General features: G+C 45.8%; 1 long non-coding RNA gene and 3 other non-coding genes across 5 annotated transcripts in view; 2 read left to right on the top strand and 2 right to left on the bottom strand.

The window, feature by feature from the left end:
- LOC140720303 (uncharacterized) overlaps positions 1 to 20324 on the top strand; it is a 1203583-nt gene that overhangs the window by 614962 nt on the left and 568297 nt on the right. The window lies entirely within an intron of this gene.
- trnav-uac (transfer RNA valine (anticodon UAC)) lies at positions 2422 to 2494 on the bottom strand. Its single transcript has one exon. It is a non-coding gene; the product is annotated as a tRNA-Val (tRNA).
- Positions 7076 to 7157, top strand: trnas-uga (transfer RNA serine (anticodon UGA)). Its single transcript has one exon. It is a non-coding gene; the product is annotated as a tRNA-Ser (tRNA).
- trnae-cuc (transfer RNA glutamic acid (anticodon CUC)) lies at positions 8955 to 9026 on the bottom strand. Its single transcript has one exon. It is a non-coding gene; the product is annotated as a tRNA-Glu (tRNA).

Raw genomic sequence — 20324 nt, 5'->3', positions numbered from 1 at the left:
TCCTTTTGAAACGTCTGACGCTGAGTTTTGTGGTGAGGACGCAGGACAGGTTTTCTTCTGATGACACTTCCATGACGGTTATATTTGTGCAGGTGTCGCTGCAGAGTAGAACAGTGCGCCACCACTCCAGAGGCTGCTACATCTTCCTGAAGGTCTCTTGTAGTCAAACGGGGGTTTTGTTTTGCCTTTCTAGCAATCCTACGAGCAGTTCTCTCGGAAAGTTTTCTTGGTCTTCCAGACCTCAACTTGACCTCCACCGTTCCTGTTAACTGACATTTATTAATTACATTACGAACTGAGGAAACGGCTACCTGAAAACTCTTTGCTATCTTCTTATAGCCTTCTCTTGTTTTGGGGCATCATTTATTTATTTTCTAAGCAGCTGCCAGGAGGAGCCCATGGTTGCTGATTTTAGGGTCAAGGTTTGAGGAGTCAGGGTATTTATGAAGCTTTGAAATGTCCATCCCCTGGCCTTTCCTAACGACGACTGTAAACACGCCAGAGCCCTCACAAGCTCATAAAGGTCTGAGACACTGGTAAAGGTTATCTGAGACCTCAAATCTCTTGGGGTGCCCAAGCTTTTGATTGGTGCTCCTTTTATTTTCTTTCACTCTAAAATTGTACAAAACAAAAATATTACACTAATCTTGTTTAAAATGCAGAAAAAGAATGTTTCATCTTTAACTTTATGACTTTGGAGATCAGTTGAGCTTCTACTCACTGAACTATTCACAGAAACAGAAACTTTGACCAGGGCTGCCCGAACATTTGCATGCCACTGTACATGAGGCGGTGGAAAAGCGGCACAAGATCCGGGCCGGAGAATCACAAAATCTCAAATGTTGCCATGGAAGTTTACATGCAAACTCGTGACTGCTGAGCAGGACAAATTACCACTGTCAATATACCATCCATCTGTTCCTTAATGTCCAAAGGCGAGGTGTTATTTTCCAACTGGACTCCACTGATATCCCAGGATATATTTTCACTGATCACTTTCGGTGGGATACATTTCAAATATTTCACATCACTGTGGGGATCCTGGAGTAAAGCATCACTGGTCATTACGTTGCCGAAATCTTAAACAATAAAATTGTGGCCGGTTTGATTAGAATGATTAGCTGTAAGGTTTTATAAGGTGATATAGTTAAGAGTGTAACTGGGGAAAGATGGGAGGTATTTTGGAGAAACACTACACGTTGAGTCAGGGGCGGAGCGTATTCCGAGATAAGTATTTATTCCTGATGTTCACATTGCAGGAGAACCTCCACGGCCAGTTACTGACCCTTATGCGGGCTCGGGATATTTCGCCCATGCTTTAATTTTACATGGAATCACAACAAATTCGATATATTGAAAAGGACCGTGATCCCAACTCTATAGCGATATGCGATCTCCCACCGTCACCTCGTTTCAAAGCTAAACAGTACCCAGTTTTCCTGTTCTACATTACCGTCATTACACAGGAAGGTTTTAACCATACTTTTCCACATTCCTGCAGAACCACGATGTCAGCGTTGTGATCAGTCCTTTCTCCCTGGTCCTTTAACAGGAATGGAATGTGCGACACCAATGGTAAGATACTTGGCTTCTGTCTGCGCTGCAATATCATCGGAAGATCGCTGGTTCGAGACCTGAAAATATTAGGTGTTGATGTTACCAACTGTTTCCACCGCGGCTTAAACTGTACGAAGCACAAATATTTGCGCGGCTGACGTGGGGTGGCTGTGGTGCTGCTCGCGACAGAGCAAACAAAGAGAAGCAGAGAGATTGAATGCGTGTGTGTGTGTGTGTGTGTGTGTGAGAGAGAGAGAGAGAGAGAGAGAGAGAGAGAGAGAGAGAGAGAGAGAGAGAGAGAGAGAGAGAGAGAGAGAGAGAGAGAGAGAGAGAGAGAGAGAGAGGGGGGGGGAGGCAGACGGAAAGGTGGAACCTAGAAGACTGTGGTGGAGACTTTGAACAGAGAGACTGTATGGTGGGACTAGGAAGGAGTGGAATACAGGAGGAGCAAAAAGAAAGCGATTTAACATTTTAAATAGGTTTGAAATTTTGCAGCACACGGTTATTCTTCCTGATGTTTGTCTGAATGGGAACATTTGAGATGCGAGCTCCGTTGAAACCACAATGCATCCTCATGCGACAATACATGACAATAGGTTTGAAGGCTGATTCTCCCGTTACGCAGTGTACGTTATCCACGAACCTCCTTAGGTTTAAATCCGTTTATGTTCTCCTGTAAATTATATATAGTTTCTATTAATTCTTCTTTCTTTAATTTACCTTTGCCAGGTTTGAAATACAATGCGCTACTGCTAGAAAAGCGAATGTTCATTATATTTACACCTGGATGCCCATGCTAGTAAACTTGAACACAAACTGAAAAATTGAGTCTCAAGTTCATTTGAAGCACTGAAGCCCAAACAATGTTTCTGCCCGGGATTGAACTGGGGACCTTTCGCGTGTAAAGCGAATGTGATAACCACTACACCACAGAAACCGTGCAAAGCGCTCAATGCTTTGCGCTCTTGAGCAATGACCCGAGGCTCCCCCTCCCCGCCCTGCTCTGAAGTACAGCAATAAGTACAAAACATTGCCCACTGTTCCTTTCCGTTTTCAGTAACACGTATTAAATAGTTTAGGACCTTATTCCCTGGAATATGGGTATAGATAGAGTGTTACAGTGATGTGGCAGTGGAACGAACCCAAGTGCTGAACATGGGCGTTGAATGGGTGCCAAGGGAGTCATTACCTGGAGTCTTGGTTTTAGTAGAGAATTCAGGAACGATGCTAGACTTAGAACTGACAGTCCTAAGAACCATGGCACGGGATTACTCCTACACGAGTCGACCAACGAACTGGCAGCTCCTTGTTGTGGTCACAGGGTTTTTATACTGCATTTGCTGATGGAAAGCAGGTGTTTGTATTTAGTGGAAAATGGGAATGATTGGGAAATAAACGACGTGATTGAGGCCCAATTCCGGAGGAAGATAGCCAAGAACTAAAAGGGATCATGGCAGTAACCACCCCCACACCCCGCCACACAACGGTAGGTTCCGGGCGATCCTCCAGGCCCGTCTGAATGGTCCCGATGAAAGTCCTGGATGAGGGAACGGTCTAAGCTGAAGGAGCGGGGGACCCAGGAAAGCTCTTCTGGACCGTACCCTTCCCAGTCCACCAGGTATTGGAGACCCCAGCCCCGACCGCACACATCCAGTAGTCTTCGGACGGTGAATGCCGGATGGTTGTCGATGAGACGGGCAGGTGGGGGAAGTCTCAGCTGGGGGACACAAGGAGCTGACGGAGACTGGCTATAACTGAGACAGATGAAAAGTTGGGTGGATGCGCATGGACCTTGGCAACATTAGGCGGACCGCTGTGGGATTGATTATCCTGTCAACCTTGAATGGTCCCAGGAAGCGGGGGGCGAGTTTCCTATGCTCGTTTTTGAGCGGGATGTCCTTGGAGGAAAGCCACACCACCTGCCCAAGGTGGTACTCCGGTGTCGGTCGGCTGTCTTCTTATTTCGTTTGTTGATCTGAGTAGGGCCGCGCGTGTTTCCTTCGAAATTTTAAGGCACCGATCAATATGGTCCCGAACCGAAGGGACCGCAATCTCCCCTTCTTGCGGGGGAAACATCGGGGGTTGGTACCCAAGGGAGCACTCGAACGGAGACCGCCCAATGGCAGAGTTCACCAGAGAGTTGGGGGCGTACTCAACCCACGGGAGGTGGTCGCTCCAGGTCTTGGTTGACCCGTTCCATCTGCCCGTTCGACTGGGGGTGGAAACCGAATGACAGGTTGCCCGATGCACCTAAGGCCTGACAGAAGGCCTTCCATACCTGCGAGGCGAATGGGGACCTCGATCGGAGACGATGTCCGCGGGGATTCCGTGGAGGCGGAAGACGTTGCGGACGAGAAGATCTGCGGTTTCCGGAGAGGAAGTGAGTTTAGGGAGGGCCACGAAGTGCACCGCCTTGGAGAATCGGTCTACCCCGGTGAGAGCAGTGGGTTTTCCGCGGGAAGGGGTAGACCGGTGACGAGGTCTAGAGCGATATGCGACCAGGGATGACCAGGTACAGGTAGGGGACGAAGAAGACCCGCGGATGATCGATGAGAGTCCTTTCCCCGGGCACAGATGGAGCAAGCCGAGACATAAGAACGGGTGCCCGCTCCGTGGACGGCCACCAAAAGTGCTTCCTTAGGAGAGCCAGGGTCCGATCACTCCCGGCGTGGCAGGTGAACCGGGATTGTGCCCCTAGTGGAGAACCTGAGGCCTGACCGAGACGGGCACGTACAGGCGATCGCCGGGTGCATTCCCTGGGTCGGGGTCGTCCCGCTGGGCTTCCTTTACTTTAGCCTCGATCTCCCAAGTGACAGTGGCCATCACGCAGGATGGTGGGAGGATCGTCTCGGGAATGGAGGTGTCATCCTTGGAATCATGCTGGCGGGATAGCGAGTCCGGCTTCCCGTTCTTGGATCCTGGACAGTACGTGAGGGTAAACTTGAACCGTCCAAATAAACAATGCCCAACGGGCCTGGCGGGAGTTCAATGGCGGTCTGAATATACCCCAGGGTCTTATGATCAGACACACTCGCAGAATAAAGAAATCAGGGACCATAACCGTCCTCGACCCCTTCACTCGCAGAAATAAAATCAGGGACGATAATAGTCCTCCACCCGTTACTGGCAGAAAAGAACAGCGACCCAAGTCTGGAGCGGGCCAGGTGGATTGGAAAGGGGCACTAGCATGGCTGACGGAAAATCCACCATGGCTCCCACACCCCCATCTTATCGCATTCTACAGGGGTTGTATTGAGAGCATCCTGAGCAGCTGCATCACTGCCTGGTTCGGAAACTGCACCATTAATGATCGCAAGACCCTGCAGCGGATCGTGACGTCAGCTAAGAAGATCATCGGGGTCTCTCTTCCCGCCATTACGGACATTTACACTACACGCTGCATCCGCAAAGGAAACAGCATTATGAAGGACCACAAGCACCGCTCCGACAAACTTTTCTCCCTCCTGCCGTCTGGGAAAAAGGTACCGGAGCATTCGGGCTCTCACGACCAGACGATGTAACAGTTTCTTCCCCCCAAGCTATCAGAATCCTCAATACCCAGATCCTGGACTGACGCCTTGTCCTATTGTCTTGTTTATTATTTATTGTAATGCTTGTACTGTTTTGTGTACTTCATGCAGTCCTGGGTAGGTCTGTAGTCTGTACACATCAGACTTCCAATATAACTCGGAGTCCTGCCATGTGCAGAAGTTCGCTGATGACACGGCTATAGTGGGGTGTGTCAGGAATGGACAGGAGGAGGAGTATAGGAAACTGATACAGGACTTTGTGATATGGTGCAACTCAAACTACCTGCGTCTCAATATCACCAAGACCAAGGAGATGGTGGTGGACTTTAGGAGATCTAGGCCTCATATGGAGCCAGTGATCATTAATGGAGAATGTGTGGAGCAGGTTAAGACCTACAAGTATCTGGGAGTACAGTTAGACGAGAAGCTAGACTGGACTGCCAACACAGATGCCTTGTGCAGGAAGGCACAGAGTCGACTGTACTTCCTTAGAAGGTTGGCGTCATTCAATGTCTGTAGTGAGATGCTGAAGATGTTCTATAGGTCAGTTGTGGAGAGCGCCCTCTTCTTTGTGGTGGCGTGTTGGGGAGGAAGCATTAAGAAGAGGGACGCCTCACGTCTTAATAAGCTGGTAAGGAAGGCGGGCTCTGTCGTGGGCAAAGTACTGGAGAGTTTAACATCGGTAGCTGATCGAAGGGCGCTGAGTAGGCTACGGTCAATTATGGAAAACTCTGAACATCCTCTACATAGCACCATCCAGAGACAGAGAAGCAGTTTCAGCGACAGGTTACTATCGATGCAATGCTCCTCAGACAGGATGAAGAGGTCAATACTCCCCAATGCCATTAGGCTTTACAATTCAACCGCCAGGACTTAAGAACTTTTTAAAAGCTATTATTAATGCTTTTTGAGATAGTGATTTAGATGCATATCATATTTTTTTTACTGAGTTAAGTATAGTATGTAATTAGTTTTGCTACAACAAGTGTATGGGACATTGGAAAAAAGGTTGAATTTCCCCATGGGGATGAATAAAGTATCTATCTATCTATCTATCTATCTATCTATCTATCTATCTATCTATCTATCTATCTATCTATCTATCTATCTATCTATCTATCTATCTATCTATCTATCTATCTATCTATCTATCTATCTATCTATCTATCTAGTGTAGTTTTATTCTGTGTTGTTTTCTACGTAGTTCACTCTAGTTTTTTTGTACTGTGTTATGTAACACCATGGTCCTGAAAAAGTTGTCTCATTTTTACTATGTACTGTACCAGCAGTTATGGTCGAAATGACAATAAAAGTGACTTGACTTGATATTCGAGAATAGATCCTGATGACTGGAGAATTATGACTGTCACTCCACTCTGAAAGAAGGAAGTTTGGCTGAAGAAAGGAGAATAAAAGAAAGGCAGCCTGACTTCAACGTGTTAAATAACTCAAAAGATTCGAAGCACGTTGAAGATCAAAGACGGCTGAGGAGAAAGGGCGGAGATTTGTCAAATAAATCATCGTGTGGTACGGTGATGCACCTTGGAAGAAAGGATAAAAAAGTCTCTGAATGGGGAAGGTTTTCAGAAATCAGAGGTGCAAAGAGACCTTGTGCAATATTCCCTAAATGTTTACTTCCAGGCTGAGTCAGCGGTAAAGGAAGGCAAATGCAATTCTCACATTCGGTTCAGGAGGAGTAGAATATAAAACAACAATGTAATGTTGACATATGTCCGTCATTATAAACCTGATTCTGATCCTGACCTTTATCCCCAACAATGGAAATCTGCTTCACTTACGATACTGACGGCAGTGTTATCCCTCCACATTCACGTTCTGACGTAACTGTGTTGAAACAAATTCCAAAGCTGTCGAATTATACTATTTGTATTGGAACGATGAATCACCTTTTCCGTTACCGAAAATAAATCAAGTACAACCCTCGCTTCAGGTGCAGTGCTACGGTGGGTGCAATGAACATTGATGGAGCTGCGATGGCCGAGTGGTTAAGGCGTTGGACTTGAAATCCAATGGGGATTCGCCGCGCAGGTTCGAATCCTGTTGGCAGCGCTCAAACTACAGCGCCAGGGAATAGAAACCTCACTGCCAATAAAAATTTAACACCCTGGCTGCTGTCTGTGTTCAGTTGACAACTACGTTTCAGCCGGCAGATTTATAGATTTTTACACTCATTGTGCAAATTTCATTTCTATACGACTCTGATCAATCCCCCTCTGGGCAGGTTAAACGCTTTGTAGTTTGCAGCTTTACCGACTTGTAAAACTAAAAGAATCAAATGCAGAGAACGGATATTTCAGCGTCACTGTAAAGAAGTGTACTTCGTCCTTTCACTGAAGTGCGCAGCACGGTCTCTGAACGTGAAAAGCTTTCGCCGGTTTCATATCCCTCACTGTACAGACTCCCCATTGTTCTTTTGTCCAGCGAGCGACCCCGCCTATTGCCATAGACAAATCGGTTCGCTGGCCTTCCGTCAAAATCACCCTCGCCAATTGTCACTGAGCGGTGTAATTGTCCGACATCAACCCATCTCGTCAAATGACGTGCAACCTACCTAGCTCCCATTCGTGGATGCAGATGTCAATGCAATATGTTATCCAATTGCGGAAAGGGTTTCACTCAGGAGTTGTTCCCTCCCACAGACTCTGACTGCTTCTGCCTCCCCAAAGTCCCATCAATACTGAGCAAAACTGAGAACAATGCCCCATTATATAACATTAATATCCATATGCTTCTGATCGAAGCTGGGGGCGCTGTCAGGGCGTCGAAATAAAGGCGGGAGACAGAAGATTATCTCCTGTCACCTGGGGAGACGGTAGAAGATTTGGTGGAGGACACCGGCCGACTTTTGACCGGCAACTGCTGTATGGGGGGGGGGTGGGTGGGATTGAGAAAAAGTCAGGGCCAGCCTGATCTTATTGAATGCCGGGGCTGGCTGAAGAGGACTAGAGACTCGCCCTTCTTTCTGTTGTCTGTCTGTTTAAAGAAAAAGAATAAACAGGCCTTTCTTGGGCCTGCATGCTACCCCGTGGATATAATAGTTGGCAATCTATGTCATCAGTTTGCCTGAGGAATCATTTCCAAGCCTGAAACTGGCACAAGATTGATATCCTTCTTTTGTTAATGATGCAGAATTGTACAATTTATGTTCTGCGTACTGTCTGTCTTTTCGAGCCTGCAATGACGCTGCAAGTGTTTCATTGTACCTGTCCCTCACCGTCCCTGTGCACACGGCAATAAACCCGGCCGGACCTGACAATACTCACTGAGATTTGAGCAGTGATGACCCCGGGCAGATGAGTCAAGGTGATGTCGGCAAACTGAGTGAGTAGGACCAGAGTCCAATATGGGAAATGTATGGTTTCCCTCTTCTACAGAGAGACAGCATCTCTGAGTGGATTGAGGTGCAGTGAGGAGTGAAGAAGATCAAATCTACATTGTATCGATTGCAAGTTATTGTCTGTAAGACCTCGCACAGTTATTTCCAGCTTTATTGAGACTGCACCTGCGATATTTTTTTTCAAAGTTATGTTTTCATTCTCTAACAAGTGTCATACAGAACACATAACGAATCCCTGCAGAAACAGTGTACAGCGAGTCAGGCAGCATTTCTAGACGGAATGAGCTAATACACACAGTAGAAAGTCAGAGAATGTGGCTGAGAGGAAATGTCGAAGCAAACTTGATGGGCCAAACTGCCGAATTCTGCTTCTATATTTTGTGGTCTTATGCTGCTGAATCAGGCCGATGCAGGTGAAGCATGGACAGGAATGTTGTTGTTGTGGCAGCAAGTTAATACTCACGATAATTTAAAATATGCACATTAAATAACAGCAGGCAATATCTTATTTCCCTGACCGGGAATCGAACCCGGGCCGCGGCGGTGAGAGCGCCGAATCCTAACCACTAGACCACCAGGAAAACTGACGATGCGCTGCATCACAGCAACATACACTATCAAATCAGAAAAATACAAAACAAAATCAATGGATAAATAATAATAATGAATGAATGTGATAAATATTGTAACGAATCTACTGCTCAGCACTTTGTTCCTCCAGTGCTTCTGGTTAGGGAACACTCTGGACTCTGAATGAATCAGTGGGAAACATTCGTTCTCCAGTGTCTTTATAAAGATGGTGACATTCAGATTCTCTTATGAGCGCTGGGTCATTTTTGTTTCTGTCTATCGCCTCGAAGCAATTCAGTAGTAGGCCATCCGATTCCCGCGACATTGTCGCCGATACATCTGTTGTCTTGTTCCTCACCCTCCACCTGGGTGGAGGTAGGAGAAAGAAAACCAGACGTCCAGAATGCCCGAAATGTGGTCTGGGGGTGGAATGGTAGGCTTTCCTGATCGTGCTCTGACAGTGGTCGAGAGTGCGGGAGCCCCTGGTACTGAGTATGACGTTCTGATGACAAATAAGCTTAGATTTCATTAAATAAGCCTGATAGAAACCCCTGCAATGATTTGAAAGTCCTCAGGGTAGGCAGTTCCTTGTTTGCTGGCCGCGGCACTCAGTACATGGTATGCTTGCTTAACATCTCCTCTAGCGGTATGTGAAGTGCTGTCCGGATCAATGAGGAGAACCTCTCGGTAAGCAGCACCGACAAAACTCAATCATTGGATGTTGTGATTGGGGGAACAAGGGTACGGCAAGACCGCTATATACGGAGAGTATGAAGAGTTTATCATGAAACAATACCGCACCGCCCCCCACCCCCCCGACACCATAATACCTTCTTATCTTCTCCGAACGGTGGATTGAGAAGCCTTCCGGCTGTTCCACCGTACTGAGCCATGTCTCCATGAAACAGAGAAGACAGCAGCCCCTCATTTCCCTCCGAAACTGCAATGTTGCACTTACGTAATATATCGTGTTTTCTGGTAATTGGCCTTTGGCTAAGAAAATGCCGGGTAGAGGATGCTTCATCGCCCGTCGATATAGTCTGGCTTGAAGTCTTCCGAACCGACCTCTTTTCCGGCAATGGTAATGGCTGACCTTCGCTGATCGCTGAAAGGTGCCGCACCTGCATTCCCGAGAGTCAAATCCACCTGGTCCTTCAGCAGCTCGTTAAACTGCCGATTAATTTAGACAGATCAAATGTACGCTTCTTAAAGGGAAATTAGGGGCTTCACATTGCAGCGACAGTGGTTCAGCCGAAATACATCGAGACGTTTTGCGAGCTGTCGGCAATACGTCGCGTGTATCGCCAGTGCCATCGTGGATCTTTGGATTTATAAACAAATCTCAAAATTCCTAAAGCCTTGTCAGGTTTCCGTGTGGGAGGATGCTCGGGAAGGATCAGACGCTTGGTTTTCACAAAGAGGAAGTAAATTGGATTGGCCTTTGGGTACGTTGGGGAAGCTAGAGTGTGGTAATGGATGGTTGTCTCTCTGACTGGGGACCTGTGATGAGTGGAGTGTCCCAGGGATCGTTGTTGCGTCCGTTGTTGTTTGTCATCTTTATCAATGATCTGGATAATGATGTCACTAACTGGATCAGCAAATTTGCCGATGACAACAACATTACGGGTGTAGTCGACAGTGATGAAGAGTACCGGAGCATGAAACGGAATCTGGACCAGCTGGAAAAAATTGGTTGAAAAAAGTCAGATCGGAATTAATGCAGACAAGTGTTAGATGTTGCATTTGGGAGGGCCAGCCAGGGTTGGTCTGACCCAACGAGAAATAGGGCACTGAGGAGTACGAGAGAATAAACGAATCTGGGAATGCAGATCCATAATTCAATGTAAGTTGAGGCACAGTTAGACAGGGTCGTAAAAACAGCTTTTCGCACATTAGCCTTCATAGACCAAAGTACTGAGTACAGGAGTTGGGATGTTACGTTGCTGTGGTTTAAGGCTTTATTGGGGCCCAATTTAAAATATTGTGTGCGGTTGGGCTCAACTACCTGCAGGAAAGATGCAAATAAGACTGAAAGAATGTAGAAAAAGAATTACACAGCTATTGCCGGGACTGAATGTTTTTAATTAAAAGGAAAGATTAAATATGTCAGCACTTTATTTCTGAGCGGGTAGAAGACTGAGGGGAGATTTGATAGAGGTAGTCAGCATTATGAGGCGTATAGAGAGTGTAAATGCAAGCGGGATTTCTCCACTGATGTTGGGCGAGAATTCAACTGGAGATATTGGGTGAAGGGTGAAATGTGAAATGTTTAAGGGAAACATGAGGGGAAGCTTCTTCACCTAGAGGGTCGACAGAGTGTAGACAGTGCTGACAACACAAGTGGTAATTGAGATTCCGATGTCAAAGTTTAAGAGATGATTGGGGAAGTACACGGATGAGAGGGATATGGATGGCCACGGTCCGGATGAGGACGATGGGAGTAGGCAGTTTAAATATTTCCTCACTGACTGGACGGGCTGAAGACCCTGTTTCTCTGCAGTGGTTCCCTATGGATGTCTGACTGGATGTCCCACAGCACCGACCAATTTAGAAAGCCGTTGATGCTGTTTTATCCCTCTGTCCTTGCACACACTAAAGCAGGCAGACTGAGTTAATGGACGGTTACAGCAGAAGAAGATGGAAGCTTTTGAAATTGTTTATTCTGTATTCTCCAATTGCCTGAGATGCTTTTGAAGGAAGACAAGTGTGAGCCGGGATATTTGCTTTGCTCTCGCTGCGTTTTCAGTTTGTGTAGTTTTGCATGTTACATTTATTATTGATTTCAGACGGAGACACGGATTCCACACCGGCCATGTGGATTCAGGGTTAAATGGATCGAAATATGAGCGTATCTACATGCGATACGATAAAACCACGATTCAGTGGTAAATAAGCTTAAGGATAAATTGGTGTGTACTTGAAATGGGAATTTAGAATTGACATTTTGGAAGGCTGGTTCTTTTAATAAGCGCAAGAAGCTGCTGCTGAACACTTTGAAATGCTGGTTTTAAATTGTAGGGCTCCAGTGGAAAAGGTGTTTTGCAGACATTGTAGCATTTGCCCTGTAACATGTAAATGGCAGGTCAGTTCAGAAAACGCCCTGGTGCGGTCAATCGCTCAGCCATTTGCTTACGTCATCAGCCCTAATTCCATTAATTATCCTGTGCCGCTGTGTGGTCAGATTAAAAAGATTAATTACTCAGCCCTATTTCTCGGAGCACTGCAACTGCAGACTCGCAATAGAGTTGTAAAGTGTACCGAAGTTTCGACTCTCCATGCGGAACACGGCTGCCATTTGTCTTCCAGCCAGAATTTATTCTGTCTACTACACCATCTGCCCTCTGTTAGGAAACCAATTCTGAATCAACGCAGCTAGGTTTCCCTCGATCCCATGCCTCCTGACTTTCTGAATGAGTCTACGATGGGGAACTGATCAAACGCCTGACCATAATTAATGCACCCACATCGACTGTCCTGGTTCATCCGTTAGTTTTATTTTCAATTTTTCAATTCAATCAATCTGGCTCATTAATGACAACATACCATGCTTTCTCTCCGTAGCCAGACTACATTTCTCCAAATACTCATTAATCCCCTCTTTAGTAATCGTCTCCAGTCGCTTACCCACTACTGATGTAAGACTCCCTGGTCTATAATTCCAAGAAGTATCCCTGTTATTTTTCGTCAACAAATGAATAACATTTTCCACGCTCCAATCTTCTAGTTCTACTTCCGTGGCCAGCGAAAACACAAATATCCTGTCCAAAAGCTCAACAATATCTGAGTTCGCCTTCCAAAATTAGCTAGACTATAACTCTTCCGGCACCCGGGAATCATCTATCATAATGTTTTCCCAAGTTTCCAGCGCATCCTCTTTCTCAGCGTCGGCACGTCCGAGCATATCTGCCTTATTACGTTGTGGGCATATTGATCAATGCATTCAGTAAGGATCTTCACTGTTTCCTTGGTCTCCAGACACGTTTTCCTCTTTTACCTCTGATTTGCCCACACTCTCCCCAGTCTCCTCCTGTTCTTCACAGTGCAACTCGTCAAGGATTTCTCAAATCCCCTTATCATTCCTTTCAGTCCACTTTTATATTCCTTCCTGTCTACATTGTGACTCGCTATAGCGTTATTTGATCCTTTCTTCCTGTTCTGTAAGTATCGTTCTTTCTTCCTCTTGACGTGTTGTCCAACTTTCTTGTCTCCCAGGGTTACTTTACACTGTCATCCTTTCCCTGCGGCACTGAGACAAGCCTATACTGAACCCCGTGTAAGTACCCCCTAAACAATCCCCACATATCTGTTGCGCAATACCCCGAGTGCATCATTTCCCAATGTACCTTCCTAAACTCCTGCCAGGCAGCACCATAATTCGCAGACCCCCAATTAAACACACTCCATACTCTCTGGTCCTATCCCTGGGCAAGGTAAGTGGAGGGGAGTTCTGTCCTATCGTTCTGAAATGCTGACCCGCGAAGAGATCTGTCACCTGACCCGTTTCCTTTTCTAATATTAGATTCGGTACGGAGTGTTCGCTAGTGCACCTGTCTTCTTATAGTGACGTGAATCCTTCCTGGACACTATCAAGAAATTATGCCATAATTAAAACTTTTACCCTGGGGAGATGCCAAAGAAAATTATGGATGTTTCAGTTACCCATGTAAATAACCTGGAAAATGTCCAAGTCCCGCTTCCCGATCGGTTCCTCTCTGTTCCAGTTGCAGTTTTTCTGTTAGAGGGCGGTTGTACAGAATACTCCAAATGTTTCTGCGTTCGTCTCACATTTTATTAACAAACGAACGCTCCCCGTTGTCCTCCCTTTCTGCAGTTGCGATACCATCCCTGGTTTCCCATCACACTCCCTTTACATTATATTACACGACCCTGTCCATTTTGAAACATCTAAAACTCGGAAAGCCCTGAAGCCACCCCTGCCCTTGTAACAGTCGAGTGTCTGTGATAGTTTGGAACATACTTCAACCAGTGTAATATTCACGCCAGCAGCAATGAGCGCTTCTATTGCCACAAACCTGAACTTATGATGTGGGCAATCTTCCGCCAATTCTGCAATTTCCGGGCGACCAGGCACATGATTGTTTGAGTTTATGACATATTTGCCAAACCTGTTCATTGCAAAACGGCTTTATTTGAAAACTCCGCTGAATTGTCATAAGACACGGGCATTATCTACACAGATGGCCATTTAATGTAAACACATACTTCATTCCATTCCTCAGCTCTTCTCTGAATTTCCTTTGTGTCAGTGTATAGATACAAGTATTGGTGCACATGCTGAGTGTTTGCAACATGAACCTAAATTGTTGCAGGATGTATACCGGGGAACTCAAATATCTGTCCTCGTAAAAATAGTTTTGCGCTTGCCATTTCAGGGTATGGGCTACAGAGGGCATCCACAATAATATGAAATTAGCTGAAATAGAAAAAAGCAAAATCATCGATTTTCTGCGTTTTTCCACCTCGGCATCTTTCTGATTGTCGCTGCTGTGCCGAAGCCTTCTGCGGACTCTATTTGCCACAACGATATGCCTTACGGTTAACCCGTTAAACACCAGGATTAAGCCGATTGGTAGAAATGGTGTTAAAATACTGAGCAGTAATTGGTATCCTCTCCACACGGGTGAAGTAGCGTATTCATATGTGGCGGCGCACCGCCACGGCGTGTTGTCAATGATGACGTAAGGTTCAATGGCAAAGTATAACGGGGCACATCTCCCGCAGCTCACTATAACCACGGTCACGATAACCATCGTTGCTGTTCTCTCGGTGCAGTATCGCTCCCGCAGCTTTCGGCAACATATTGCGATGAAGCGATCGAAGGTAAAACTGACCGTGAACCAAACAGAACAGTCCGTCGTTACAACCCGAAATACAAGTGTCAGAGCGCACACAGGAGTGATGAGCAAGGATCTGGAATAAATGTAGATATTGTTGGTCTGGTCCACTAAAGCAACAAAGATAACCACCATCAGATCCGCTGTTGCCATTCCAACCAGGTAACGGGTGATGCATTTGGAGAGTCCGCATTTTCCCCGAGATAGTATCACAATCGCCGTTAAATTAACTGCAAGAAATTGGGAACGAAAATAGAAATACGGTCAGTTCCCTGAATGCCCCCATTCTACAGATGCTATGCAGGGTATGGTCTGTTTGGAAGTGGAAAGCGGGAATCCAGTGTGTGCGGTCTCGGTCGCTGCACTCCAGCTGGAGGACAATGACGGATGTGAGTGTCAGTGGATTGGCGACATTCCCAGAGTTTAGAGTGAGGCATCCGAGTTCCACGACTCACGGACCGGTGATTAGTCGATCGCACCTGTAAACAACATCATTTCCATTATTAGAGGTGAAAGAACAGACAGGATTATTTGTAGCGGTGTCAAAGTGGCATCATGGAGATATAAAGCACGAGTTCTCATTTACTGACTTACAGAAGAACAGACCTACGTGTCGTAAATAGACTGGACCGTCATTTAAATAAGCTGCCACGTTGTTATAAGGTCGGAGTGTCTGCACTGATAGAGACTCGGACCAAGAAAAGCAGAGACCAGCATCACTTCAGAAAGCCTAGCGAGATGAAATTATGAAACAATGTCAATATCAACACGAACATAATTGATAAAAGAAAAATCACTTTGATCAAATTATGAAACAACGACAATATCGACACCAGCTTAATTGAGAAAAGAAGAAAACACTGCGATCGAAATATGAAAAATGAAAAAAAAAAACTATTAGATGCCTAAATCCTCCATGCTGAAAACACGTTTCAGCCGACGGTAGCATCTGTGCTTAGTAACAGTGCGGATACCGCAGCAGAGTAACGACGGCACCATACATAAAGTAACCAGCTCCGGCATCTTACCGGGGACACCAACCGCTACAAGTGTGGGATAGAAAACGGCCGCGATGTAGTAAATCGCCGGATATCCCATATTCCGTCAGAAGCAGCGTTCAGTTGTACGGAACGTTTCAGCTGCTCAGATGGACTGGTGATCGGTTTAACAGACTTTTATTCAGGTGAGAGCAATTCCACTGAGGCAATTAGCGTGGCTATCACGTCAGGGACATTAGTGACAACCAACTGCACAAACACTTACGTTAAGCTATTTGTGCTCACTCAATCCCCGTGTCGTGAATTTGACTCCTCTGCAACGTCAATTCTTCAAAACAAAATATGATGTGCTTTTTTTCATGTTATTTTCCATGATACCTGGCTTCAGCTATTTAAATGAAGATATATTTTGTCATTGTTGCTTTTAAATCAGGCATTCAGCTTGAAGTCCACTTATTTGGAATATTTGACGGAGCACATTCGCTTCTGAAATTGAGGGAAGCAGTTTGTTCTGGCTGGTAAAATGGAGAACACTTCTTTATTAAAGGGAAACATTCGTTCATTCTTTTCTTTCCTTCGTGCCAGTCATTCTGGGCTGTTTCAGTGATGGAAATCACAGTGACAGCTGACATATGTTACAATAAAATATACTGCACATCTTCCTCCAAACACTTTTAAAGATCCACAGCGATATTCCAGAGACCTGTCGTCAAAAAGGGAGAGTGTCCTCGGGAGATTAGCGAGGGCTGTGGACAGTTTGAAGAACAATGTTTCCAGCGCACACATGGGCCGTTTGGCAGGAACTTGACCTGTGCCAGTGAAGGACTTGACCGCCCCATACCCGTGACGTGCGATGCAGTCTGTTTAACTTCAAAGATATTCTCAGACCTGCCACAATTCTACCACTATTTCTCCATCCATTCTCTGTTTGAACAAATATAGTAAGCAAAATCTATGATCAATCAGCAGGTTCTCAGGCTGCTGTATCATTTGCCGCGAAGATGCATTTTCTTCTCCTGATTTACTGTCGGGTATATTGTCTTTCGAGCGTCACTATGAGTATGTGCAGAACAGCGGATGTGTTCAAGCTCACCTGTCAATCACACTTCCTTCTGCTCCTGCAGTGCACCGCTCCGTGCTGATTATGGTTCTCGTACCGATGAACGTCCCTCGGCTTATTGGAGAAAGTCTCATCACTCTGTTTCCATTGTGAAACTCGTACTAATGTGCGGCCCTCGATTGAATCGAGAAAGTATCACCACTGCCTTCAAATTCATCTTCCCAAAGTGAATCACTCCGTAACGTTCCGGGTTGAACTCCATCTGTAACTTCTCAGCGCTGCTCTGCGTCCTGTCACTGTCCTGTTATAAACTCTGACTACCTTCTATACTATCCATAATCCCACCAACTTTCACATCATTGGAAATACAATAACTCACCGTTCCACTTCCTTTTTCACATCATTTTTAAAGCAGAAACATCCGGGGGTCTCAGAACAGATCTCTGCACGACAACACTGGCGCCAACATCCAAATAGAAAACGCTCCATCCACAACTACACTCTGCCTTCTTGGGCGTCAGTCCTGAAGCCACAAGCCAACTTTTCCAGGATACAAAGTTTTCTAAAGTTCTGAAAGGTGATACCATGTTTAACAGAAGGATGACCGTCACATCCTCACAGAATTGAATCAAGCACGTGAGAGATGATCTGCCCCTCACAAAGCCACACTGATTCTTCCAAATCAGTTACTGCTTCTGGAAATTCCCGTAAATCCTGTTTCTAAGAATGTTCTCCAATTATTAGCCCGTTACTGAAGTAGGACTCACCGCCTCCCGCAGTCACCCAGGGATTCTCCCGACCACACAAGAAGGCTTATTTAACCTACTGTTTTTATTTCAAAAGTTCCAGTACAGCCTCTCTCTTAAGCTCGATATGTTGTCGCACGTCGGCCCGTGTAACGCTCACCTCGCAAGTATCCCCTTCACTGGTGAATACTGAATTCAAGTCTTCATTCAGAACTTGCCCTTCCACCACCACCCCCCCCCCCCACTCCACCCCCCGACTTCAGGGGCTTGTTTCATCTTCTATCCCCGACAGGTCCTATACTCATTCCAGTCATCATTTTCTTCACATACTACTTAATGAGATAGTCTACTCGTTTATTTATTCTACCAAAGTGTATTCCTATGGACCTCCGGCATTGTCTTCCATCTGCCATTTCTTTGCCATTCCCTAATCCGTGTGTCCTTCTTTAGCCTCCCTAGGACCTCAATGGGATATGACCCTCATCTGTTTTTGTTCCACCCCTAAATCTGCCATAAAACCATCAACAACTTCATCGAAGTCATTGACATAGTACGCAAAAAAAGTGGTCCCAACCCCCGAGGTTACTGGAAACGAAACATGGGTTAGAACAATTTTATCATGTTCTTAGAAGTACCTCGAGTCTTCATCCTCAATAATAGTCTATAACATTGTCCAAAACACTGGTCACCTTCACTCACATTGCTTCTAAGTAGAACATATTCTGCTGAAAAGAAAGAGATAAAATATATTGCAAAACAGTCGCCCTCTCGGCCCGGTTTCTGGAACAAGGAACAACAATAAGCATTTGTTGTGGTGTGTTGGTCAGGCCGGGATGTTCAACACTATTTTTGCACGATTTTTAATCTATTGAATATGCATATATTTATTTGTATATGTATTTCCGTAATTATGTATTTATGCGTGTCCATATTTATGGATGTGTGTATTTATTTGATCCTTGTTTCTTTGCTTATTTATCTATTTCTCTTCTATATAATGTATTGCATTGAACCACTGATGCTAAGGTAACAAATTTCACCACACATGCCTGTGATAATAAACCTGATTCTGATTCCGATTCCGTAGTAACGAATTATGTGACGTATATAAAGCAAGGACATGATACACCTTGGCCATTGCCGTGTCCCTCGGTCACCACTGGGTGGCTCTCCCCTCTTCAGAATAATTCACCGGTGTATTAGAGAACTCTCGCTCTCGGTCAGCTCGTCGCCAGTCTCCGTCAGTCTCTTCCGTTCTCCTCAGCTCAGGTAAGATGCTTATTGAAGGAAGGGACTGAACCATAGGGCAGTTACATTCATAGTGTAGAGGAACAGTGAAAGCAAGAGCGACGTGTGAGATCACCGCAGCTGTGTGTTGTAACCACTGCCATTCATCCCATCGAGTTGCACTGGCACCAAATACACCATCACACTCATGTTTCACTAATTCCATTTTAATCACAATATTCCAATCTGCTTCGTTGGTTAAACCAGACCAAGATATCAGCGGCCTATTAAACGACCTATCGTGAAAGGATATTACTCACAACACGCATAAGGAAGCGAGAAGAATATGACAGAAGAGCAGAAATAGTTGCATTTTTCAGCAGCACTGAGTCGGTCTGATCAGAGATCATAGTGGAATAGAGAAGGGACTTACAATCCCAAACGGATGCTCAGCATCTCCGTAGTAGTCGTGAAGAGCTCGCCACTTCAACAGAGGCTCAGTGAAGTGTCAGAATCTGATCACATGCGACGCGTCGGAACTGTTTCATAGTTCTGTCCAGAAGTGGAATTGTGTGCGCTGCAGGTTCAGTGTGAAAAACAACAAAGGAATTACCCAGCTCTGGACAATCTGGAGTACATTCCGATGACTCTGGGTGTCTCCGACAGCTGCACTCAGGTGGCGAAGTCCACAAGTTGAACCCCATGTCAGCGTCCTGGAAGATGGAAACACTGCACTCTCGTCCTTTGCTGGTCCGTACCGTGTCACACGGTGTCACTGGTCAACTGGACGCTTGCAGCATTGGACTGGTATATATTTTAGTTTCTCATAATCAAATATCAGAAATCTTCAAGTAGCATGCTATTGAAGTTATGAATTAACTTCTAATTAACGCCTAATTAATGTAATTAATTAATGCTCATGGATTGACTGCCTGGGACCCTGAATGGTGGTAAGAGAGGAGCATGCCATGGTGAGGCCAAACTCAGGTTGGGGGAGCAACAGCTCAGACACCATCTGGGTAGTCTCCAGCCCCTTGGTACGGGACATCGAATTCTCTAACTTCCGGTAATTCTCTCCCTCTCCCTTTCCCCATCCCACCTTCACTCTGTCTCCTCTTCTAGCTGCCTATCACCTCTCTCATGATCCTGCCTTCTTCTACTACCCATAGTGCTTTCCCCTTACATTCCTTCTTCACCTCTCCTGCCTATCCCCTCCCTGCTTCCCCCCCCCCCCACACCTTGATCTTTCCTCTGATTAGTTTTTCACCTGGCACCTTCCACCCTCCCCCCACCTTCTTTATAGGGACCCTGCCCCCTCTTTCTTCAGTCCTGACGAAGGGTCTCGGCCCGAATCGTTGACTGCTTATTTCAACGGATGCTGGCTGACCTGCTGAGTTCATCCAGCGTTTATACGTGTTGAGAT

The sequence above is a fragment of the Hemitrygon akajei genome, unplaced genomic scaffold (genome assembly GCF_048418815.1).
Source record: "Hemitrygon akajei unplaced genomic scaffold, sHemAka1.3 Scf000041, whole genome shotgun sequence".
Lineage (NCBI taxonomy): Eukaryota > Metazoa > Chordata > Chondrichthyes > Myliobatiformes > Dasyatidae > Hemitrygon > Hemitrygon akajei.
Note: the sequence above shows the minus strand (reverse complement) of the source record. Positions and strands in the feature narration are given on the sequence as shown.